This window comes from Monodelphis domestica, chromosome 3 (assembly GCF_027887165.1).
Source record: "Monodelphis domestica isolate mMonDom1 chromosome 3, mMonDom1.pri, whole genome shotgun sequence".
Lineage (NCBI taxonomy): Eukaryota > Metazoa > Chordata > Mammalia > Didelphimorphia > Didelphidae > Monodelphis > Monodelphis domestica.
Genome location: NC_077229.1, coordinates 421809439 through 421818005, shown reverse-complemented (window position 1 = coordinate 421818005; position 8567 = coordinate 421809439). Strand labels below are relative to the sequence as shown.

The following is an 8567-nucleotide window of genomic DNA, read 5'->3' as shown; positions in this document are numbered from 1 at the left end:
AGTGCCAGGGACATAAAAGGAGGCAAAAGACAGTCCCTGCCCTAGGGGAGCTTACCATCTAACTGGGGAGACAACATGCAAACAAATATATACAAAGCAAACTATCTGTAGGATAAATTGGAAATAATTAATAGAGGGAAGGCACTGGAATTAAGAGACTTGGGATGGCTTCCAGTAGAAGGTAGGGTTTTAGTTGGGACTTAAAAGAAGTCAAAGGAGGCCAGTAGTTGAAGTGCAGAAGGGAGAGTGTTCCAGGCATGAGGAACAGTCAGAAAAAATACTAGGAGCTGAGAAATAGATTGTCTTGTTCTTGGAAGGGCCAGAAGGTCAGTGCTGCTGGATTGAGAATATGTGTTAGGGAGTAAGATAAAAGAAGACTGGAAAGGTATACTATCTTTGTAGTTTTAAACTCGATACCCTTCCACATACTCTAGGATTTAGCCACACTGGCCTATTGTTCCTTGCATAATACAAGCTATCTCCCACATTCTTGTTCATTTGGCCTGGAATGGTCTGGCCTCTGGACCTTTGCCTCTTAGACACCTCAGCTTCCTTTAAGATTCAGCTCAAATACCACCTACTAAAGGAGACCCTTCCAAGTCTCTTCTAGATAAAAGATCTTTCCCTTGGAAGGTTATTTTCCATCTGCTCTAGATATATTTTTATGTAGCTGATTATTTACATGCAGCCTCCTCCACTAGGATATAAGTCTCTTAAGAGGAGGGATAATTGTTTTTGCTTTTATTTGTATGCCCAGAAATTCATAAAATGCCTGGCACACAGTAAGTGCTTTAGCTTGTTGATAGATGGGTTAATCATTATAGTCTATATTTATATGTCCCGTATTTATAGTGCTCCACAGTTTTCAAGGTTCCATCAGATGAACAGCAGACCTTGTTTTATGACAATTCAACCAGTGCAAATGGATATATACATGATTGGCAAGTGGAAAAAACAAAGGCAGGAAATAACGTAAAATAAAATTTTTTATGATATCAGCACCATTTTCCCAAGCACCCTAAAATCTAAAGCCAGAAATGAAGCAAAGTGTGAGCAATTATGTTGTTTTGTGCCAAACATTAGCTCTCTTGTCAAGCTCAGTGTAAGAAATACTTATTAAATAATGGGGTTTGCTATTATTTGAGATTTTCAGGTTATGAGGTCTTGGAATATCTTGGTTGAGTAAAACAATGTCCTATGGTATCACAATGTTTGATCCTGACAAATTCGGTGACATAAGCAGTGGAGGTACAGATTATCATTTTCAGATAAAGGATGAGGAAATCTTGAGGCTCTGAGGGGGTACTGACTTCTCCTAAATTCATCTGGTTAGTGAGTAGTGATAAGGATGACAAAAACCAGGAAATGGGAATAAGGAGAGGAGGAACAAGAGCGGACAAAGAAGAAAAGTAGCCAAGGACCCAAGTACCCCACAAACCAAGTTTCAGTGCCCAAGTACCGATGTGTTGGCCAGAGACTCTTATGCCAATGCCTTCAAAACCCTTCTGGCCTTCCTAGGGCTGACCTAAGAAATTCTGCTTGGGGAAATGCATTAGGAGAAGTGGAGAGAAAGGGATCCAGAGGGTTAAAATTTTAGGTCTGCGATGAAAATGAGGACTGTGTCTCACTGTCACTCCTGGTTTCCAGGAATGTTGTGAGGATCAAATGAGAAAATAATTTATGTAAAGCACTTTGCAAACCTATAAAAATTATTTTATTATTGTGATTGCTGTTATTCTATGATGGCCCAGATGCCCAAATCTAATATGTGAGGAGGAATGTGAAAGGGGTATTCAAGCTAACCTGAAGGGCTTTCCTTGGTACTCTGTCTGTCATACCTCACCTGTCCCTCTTTCCCATTATCCTAATCATATGAAATGTCTTATAATTTTGGGCTTGAACTTATCGATGAACAAATTTTAAGAGGGACATCAGGGGAGTGCCTGCATCTGGGAGGGAGGGAGGATGTTATTAAGGACAAATAGCACCCCACAAATCCAGTGAAATTAGACTGGATGAAAGAAAAGATGGGCTGTAACTATGAAAATGCCCTGCGATGGCTGGTGGGTGAGATAACACAGGAAGGCAGAGAAGAGAGTTCAGTTTGGGAACTGAGGGACTTAGTTTCCCTTTGTTCTTCAATTGAGAAAATAAAAAATAGAGCTTATTTGATTTCAAGTAAAAAGCAGTCTAAGTTCAATAACTGTACAGCACTTAGCATGGTGCCTGACCCACAGAAAGCACTATATAAATGGTAGTTATTATCATCGTTACTTTTAATCACAAATATGGAAGCTGCAAGAAATGGCATCTTCTTGGTAAAATTCACTTGAAACAAGCCTCGCCACAGAATTTCTGCTACCTTAAGTGGGCACCGTACATTATTTATCTTGTGGTAGCTATCAGAGGCACATATGCATAGTGGCCATGGGTTGTTAATTCTCCTAGCAAACAGGGTGATCAGTATGTCATGGGCGGGGTAAGGCAGTCAGTAAGTATTTACTAAGCCCCAACTGTGTGCTAGAGACTGTGCTAAACACTGAGATTACAAAAAGAAGCAGAAGACGGGGAAGGAGCTCACACTCTAATTGGGGGTGGGGTGGGGAACAAGCAAACATATATAAACAAACTCATACAGAATAAATAAGAAAGACTTAAAAGAGAGAAGGTGCTACTATTAAGAGAGAGGTAGGGAGGTGGTAGTGAATCTAAAATTTACAAATATAACCACAAATATTTATAGAGTGCATATTGTTTATGGAGGCTCATATTAGGCAATGGGGTAGAGATAGATTTAAATATGATACTCTCTCTGTCCTTGGAACTTACCATTTAATAGGTAGATAAGATGTCAATATAAATTAATACAATGCATGTTATGTAAGTTCATTAGAGAAGTACACAATAAAGTGCTGAGGTTTGAGTGGAGAGGCTATTATCAACCAGGATAACAAGGGAAGACTTCCTGGAAGAGGTGGCATTCGAATTGACTTTAAATAATTGGCAGAAAAAGATTTACCACTGCTCTTTTTGTGGTGGCAAAGAATTGGAAATCGAGAGTTTGTCCATCAATTGGGGAATGGCTGAACAAACTGTGGTATGTGATAGTGATGGTATACTATTGTGCTATAAGAAATGATGAGCAAGATGATTTCAGAAAAATCTAGAAAGATCTGCAGAAACTGATGCAGGACAAAATAAGCAGAACTGGGAGAACATTGTATACACTAACAGCAACATTATATGATGATTATCTGTGAAAACTTGGCTCTTCTTGGCAATGCACTGATTGGGACAATCCTGAAAGACTTATGATGAGGAATGCTATCCACCTTCAGAGAAAGAACCATTGGGGTCATCTTTTGCATCAGCGCATTTATGGTTTTATTTGGGGGTTTTGGTTCTGCAAGAGTGTGCTTTTACAACAATATGGAAGTGTGTTCTGCATGACAATAAAAACTGGTAGAAATTCAACAATCCAAGAGACGGAATTCAGCACTCTAGCAACAGGAACAGCGTTGAACAAAGGCTATGAGGTGTGAGACATTCTATTATGTTAAAGAGGTAGAGATTTGTCCACTATGGCTGAAAGGTAGGTTATGTGTAGGGAAATAATAAGGGAAAAAGTTAGAAAGCTACAGTGGCATGGTGTTATAAATGGTTGTGAACTTGAGGTAAAGCATATTCCAGAGCCTTAACTAAAGTATGTTAGTCAGGGTTGGGCTATCTAAAGCCTTTATAGTAGTCCTTCAGCATTATGGAACTCAGCACCTGGCTTTCCCTTCCTCCTTCCTTCCTTCCTTCCTTCCTTCCTTCCTTCCTTCCTTCCTTCCTTCCTTCCTTCCTTCCTTCCTTCCTTCCTTCCTTCCTTCCTTCCTTCCTTCCTTCCTTCCTTCCTTCCTTCCTTCCTTCCTTCCTTCCTTCCTTCCTTCCTTCCTTCCTTCCTTCCTTCCTTCCTTCCTTCCTTCCTTCCTTCCTTCCTTCCTTCCTTCCTTCCTTCCTTCCTTCCTTCCTTCCTTCCTTCCTTCCTTTTCTCTCTCTCTCCTTTTAAAAACCTTTACCTTACATATTGGAATCAATACTTAGAATTGGTAAGGCTAGGCAATTCAGGTTAAGTGACTTGCTCTGGGTCACAGAGCTAGGAAGCATCTGAAGCCAAATTTGAACCCAAGAGCTTTCATCTCTAGGCCTGGTTCTCAATCCACTGAGCTACCTAGCTACTCCAGTTTTATCTTTTTTTCTATAGGAGTATTAGGGTACATTGAAAAGAATGCTGACTAGGTGATCACAGGATTTGGGTTCAAATCCCATCTTGGACACTACAAGCATGAACTTGGATGAGTCATTTAAATTCCCTAGGCTTTAATTTCCTCATGTTTAAAATGGAAGGGTTAGATTAGATAGCCTATGAGATTCTTTCCGGCTCTAGATCTATGATTCTAGGTCTCTGCAGGGATCATCCTCATAGTTTCAGGATATGTGTTTGGTGGAAAACCCAGGAAAGCATACTTTTTTATAAAGTAAGTCTATGGCTGGTTAACTCCACTAGTATAAAACACCAATGAATTGGAATCGTGGGCTTCATCTTTGGGGGCAAAGGACATTTAACTTTGCTCTCCCAACCAGGATGAACTTTATTCCCGAGTTGTCTTGCAAATATATGCTATTGGTCACAAGAGGGCTAGGCAGAGAGTGTAGATAGTTTGGTTCATTTCAGCTCTGCTCCTGAGAAAATGACTCAAAGAAACAGCGTCAGCCTCATATGTAGAGAGGACACATTTCCTGTGTACAAAGATCACTTCCTGTGTTCTCAACTGTAGCCACGGAGACAAGGAGGATGAATGGCGTGAGATTTCTGAGCGTAGTTAAAGATAGAAAAATAGTTCATTGGAGCAGGTTGTGTTCTAGAAGGCTGTCTCTTATGATACCCAGACATATGTGACAGTTGATAAGTCCCTTCACCTCCCTGAGGTTCAATTTCCTCCTCTGTGAAATGATGGTGTTCTATGAAATGACATCTACAGTCTCAGAAAGCTCTCCCTTTCCATGACTCTATAGCAGGCGTTGGGGGAAAAATCCCTGAAGAAACCAGGAAAGTTGACACAAACAGGAAGGCTTAGGGAGTTGACAATGTCAGTTTTGAAGAGGCCATGTGAGCGGGCTGTAGGTGAAGGGGTGAGCTGCCTTCCCAGGAAGTAAACGTGAGCTGTCTGGCTAGAGAGAGCCCGGGACTAGGGGAATTCCCTAACGTGGGCCACACTCAGAGGAGGTAAATGATCACTTCTGAGGTAAAGGGGAATGGGAAGCCTCTCCACCAACCATAAACATTTCCCCTACTTGGCCCAGTCTAAAATTCTGCTATTATTAGGTATCTAAATATTTATGGATTGTTAGAGCTACAAGGGACCTCTGAGTCTACCTAGTTCAATCCCATTTGTTATACAAATGAGGAAACTGAGGCTCAGGGAGAGTACAGGCACCTTGCTCAAAGTCATACAGCTACTTAACAGCAGAGATAGGACTAGCGTCTGAGAACTTGGTCTTTCTAACTCTTAAACAAAAGTTCTTTCTTTGACAAGAACCATATTCTTGGGCTAAACGTGTCCCTCTTTTTACCAGTCCATTTAGAAAAGTAAATGCTACTGAAAGGAATAACACTGTAAGCATCTAATATTTTAGTGTGAATGAATTTATTTGATCTCTTTGAAAGAAAGGTTGAAGAAGCTAAAGAAGACTGGCCAGCTAGAGGTAGGGTGAAGAGGGCTTAGGGGACACTGAAGGATAAAAATGACACCAAAAGAGGAAGTGAATGGTAGAGAAGAGAGACTATTTCAACAGTGGGGCCAGAGGTGGCCTACTCTCCCTACTCCATCTGAGGTGGACCTCATGTGGCCTTTTAACCTCTCCATGTCTTCCTTTCTGAAATAACAAACTGCAGAGTGTTTAAAGTCCCTTGGGTCAATCACATGCAAGGGCCCAGCCGCCTTTTTTTTCTCCTGTGGTATTCATTTTCTCCAGGCCTCACAATGACTCTTCATTGCCTTTTGCAAGGAAAACCTCAACTTCTAGGACAGATATTATCCCAGGAAGCCAGGCCTTATCCAATTACCTTCCTTTTGGTCCCACCCCTTCAGTCCTAGCCAGGCAAGCTGCCTTAGTTGTGACCCACTCCTACTTCTAAGTCTTCCCATGGCCAGCCTCCAAGCCTGGGGCAGCCTCTCAATTCCCACTGCCCAAACCACATCCTCCTTCCTCATCTCCACACCCTTAGAATGCAATTCCCAGCTCACCTCTTGATAAAGCATTTCCAAACTAAGTAGAATGTGGTCTAGGTTAGACCAGTGAGAGAGACAGACAGACAGACAGATGGAGACACACACAGAGACAAAGGCAGAGACAGAGAGAAAGAGAGAGAGCAAGGAGGAGAGTAAGACAGAGAGAGAGAGAGAGAGAGAGAGAGAGAGAGAGAGAGAGAGAGAGAGAGAGAGCAAGGAGGAGAGTAAGACAGAGAGAGAGAGAGACAGAGAGAGAGAGAGAGAGAGAGAGAGAGAGAGAGAGAGAGAGAGAGAGAGAGAGAGAGAGCAAGGAGGAGAGTAAGGCAGACAGAGAGAGAGAGAGAGCAAGGAGGAGAGTAAGACAGAGAGACACAGAGAGAGAGCAAGGAGGAGAGCCAGAGAGAGAGAGAGAGAGACAAAGAGAGACAGCGACAGAGAGAGACAGAGACAGAGAGAGAGAGAGAGAGGGAGTAAGGAGGAGAGTAAGACAGAGAGAAAGACAGAGAGAGACAGAGAGAGAGCAAGGAGGAGAGTAAGACAGAGAGAGAGACAGAGAGAGAGAGAGAGCAAGGAGGAGAGTAAGACAGAGAGAGAGAGACAGAGAGAGAGAGAGAGAGAGAGAGAACAAGGAGGAGAGTAAGACAGAGAGAGAGAGAGACAGAGAGAGAGAGAGAGAGAGAGAGAGAGAGAGAGAGAGAGAGAGAGAGAGAGAGAGAGAGAGCAAGGAAGAGAGTAAGACAGAGAGAGAGAGACAGAGAGAGAGAGAACAAGGAGGAGAGTAAGACAGAGAGAGAGCGACAGAGAGAGACAGAGAGAGACAGAGAGAGAGGGAGTAAGGAGGAGAGTAAGACAGAGAAAGACAGAGAGAGACAGAGAGAGAGAGCAAGGAGGAGAGTAAGACAGAGAGAGAAGAGGAAGAATGAGAAAATGTATGAGAGGATGAAGGAGAATCTAAGAATAAGAAAGGAGAGAGAGAAAAAGAGACAATGAGACAGTGAATGAGAGAATATAAGAGAATTAGAGACAAGGGAAAAGAGCAAGAGAGAGTGAAAGAGGAGAGACAGGGAAAACAAGAGAGAATGCTTGTCTGATGAATACCCACAACAACTGGGAGAGATAATTAGTCAGCCTATGAACTGTTTACTCTTCCATTCCTAAAGTTAATTTATCTAAGCATTCACTTCTGCCTTGATAAAGGTCATAGGTTGGTGCCCGGGTATTTGTATTTCTGGAAGTATATTTGAATTTCACAAGTCTTGTAATTCACACTGGGGAGCTGGGCTCAGCAAATACATCTTCATCACCTGGAAAGCCTTCCCTGACTGACTCAATCCCACATTGATTTCTTCCTTTATTGAATTACTTACTATAACACTTTAGGTTTTTAACAGCTCGGCTTGGCCAAGAGGCATGACTGAATAAGTAATTCTTATTTGACACCAATTTAGGGTCCTTTGAACAGAGCTGAAAGGGCCAATGTGAGAAAGGGCAGCTCCTGAGTGAGAGGAGTTGGGAGGGTTCTCCCAATTTTGAGGTCCGGACTCATTCCACACAAAAGGTCCCTCCTCTACTATGAAGGTCTCCAGTGATCCTTCTGTTTTCGCTCCCTGGCTAGATCCCTATTACACTCTATACCTTGGGGTCCAAAACTCCCTTTGGGGGTACATCACTTCCCTTCTTTCCTTTAAAAAAAAAAACAATTACACTCCTTCCAGCTTTCCTCATAATTCCCTAGCCTTACCTTGTATTCGAAAAGCAGGAAATCTCATGGGATTCTTAATCCACCCAGTAGCCTTACTGGACCCAACATAGAGCTACCTCTTGCCCCTCCACTTTGCCCAACTTCCACTAAGTGCCAATGTTATCCATCAACATGCATCTACTAAGTGCTTAATGTGTGTGTGTGTTCAACGCTCTGCTAAGTGTTGGGACACAAAGATCAAAGAGAAACAGTTTCTGCCTTCAAGGAACCCATGTTCTGAATGAGGGAGTCAGCAGGTCCAATAGAAGTATATGCACAAAATATTCAAAGTTAATAAAAAAATAACATGGAGGGGGCACTAACAATCTGAAATTCAGGAAAGGTGGTACTTGGGCAGAGTCGTGGAGGAAACCAGGGATTCTAAGAGGTTGGAGTGAGGAGGGAACATATTGTAGGCATGGAGAAAACAACAACCAAAAAAAAGCCTAGAGATGGGCAATGGGGTGTTGTGTGTGAGTAATAGCAAGTCCTGAAGCAGCTAGGCGGCTCAGTGGATAGAGCCCTGGGACTGGAACCAGGAAAACCTGTGT

At 42.4% G+C, this 8567-nt stretch overlaps 1 protein-coding gene across 5 annotated transcripts in view; it reads right to left on the bottom strand.

The window, feature by feature from the left end:
* CTIF (cap binding complex dependent translation initiation factor) overlaps nt 1–8567 on the bottom strand; it is a 483939-nt gene that overhangs the window by 40744 nt on the left and 434628 nt on the right. The window lies entirely within an intron of this gene.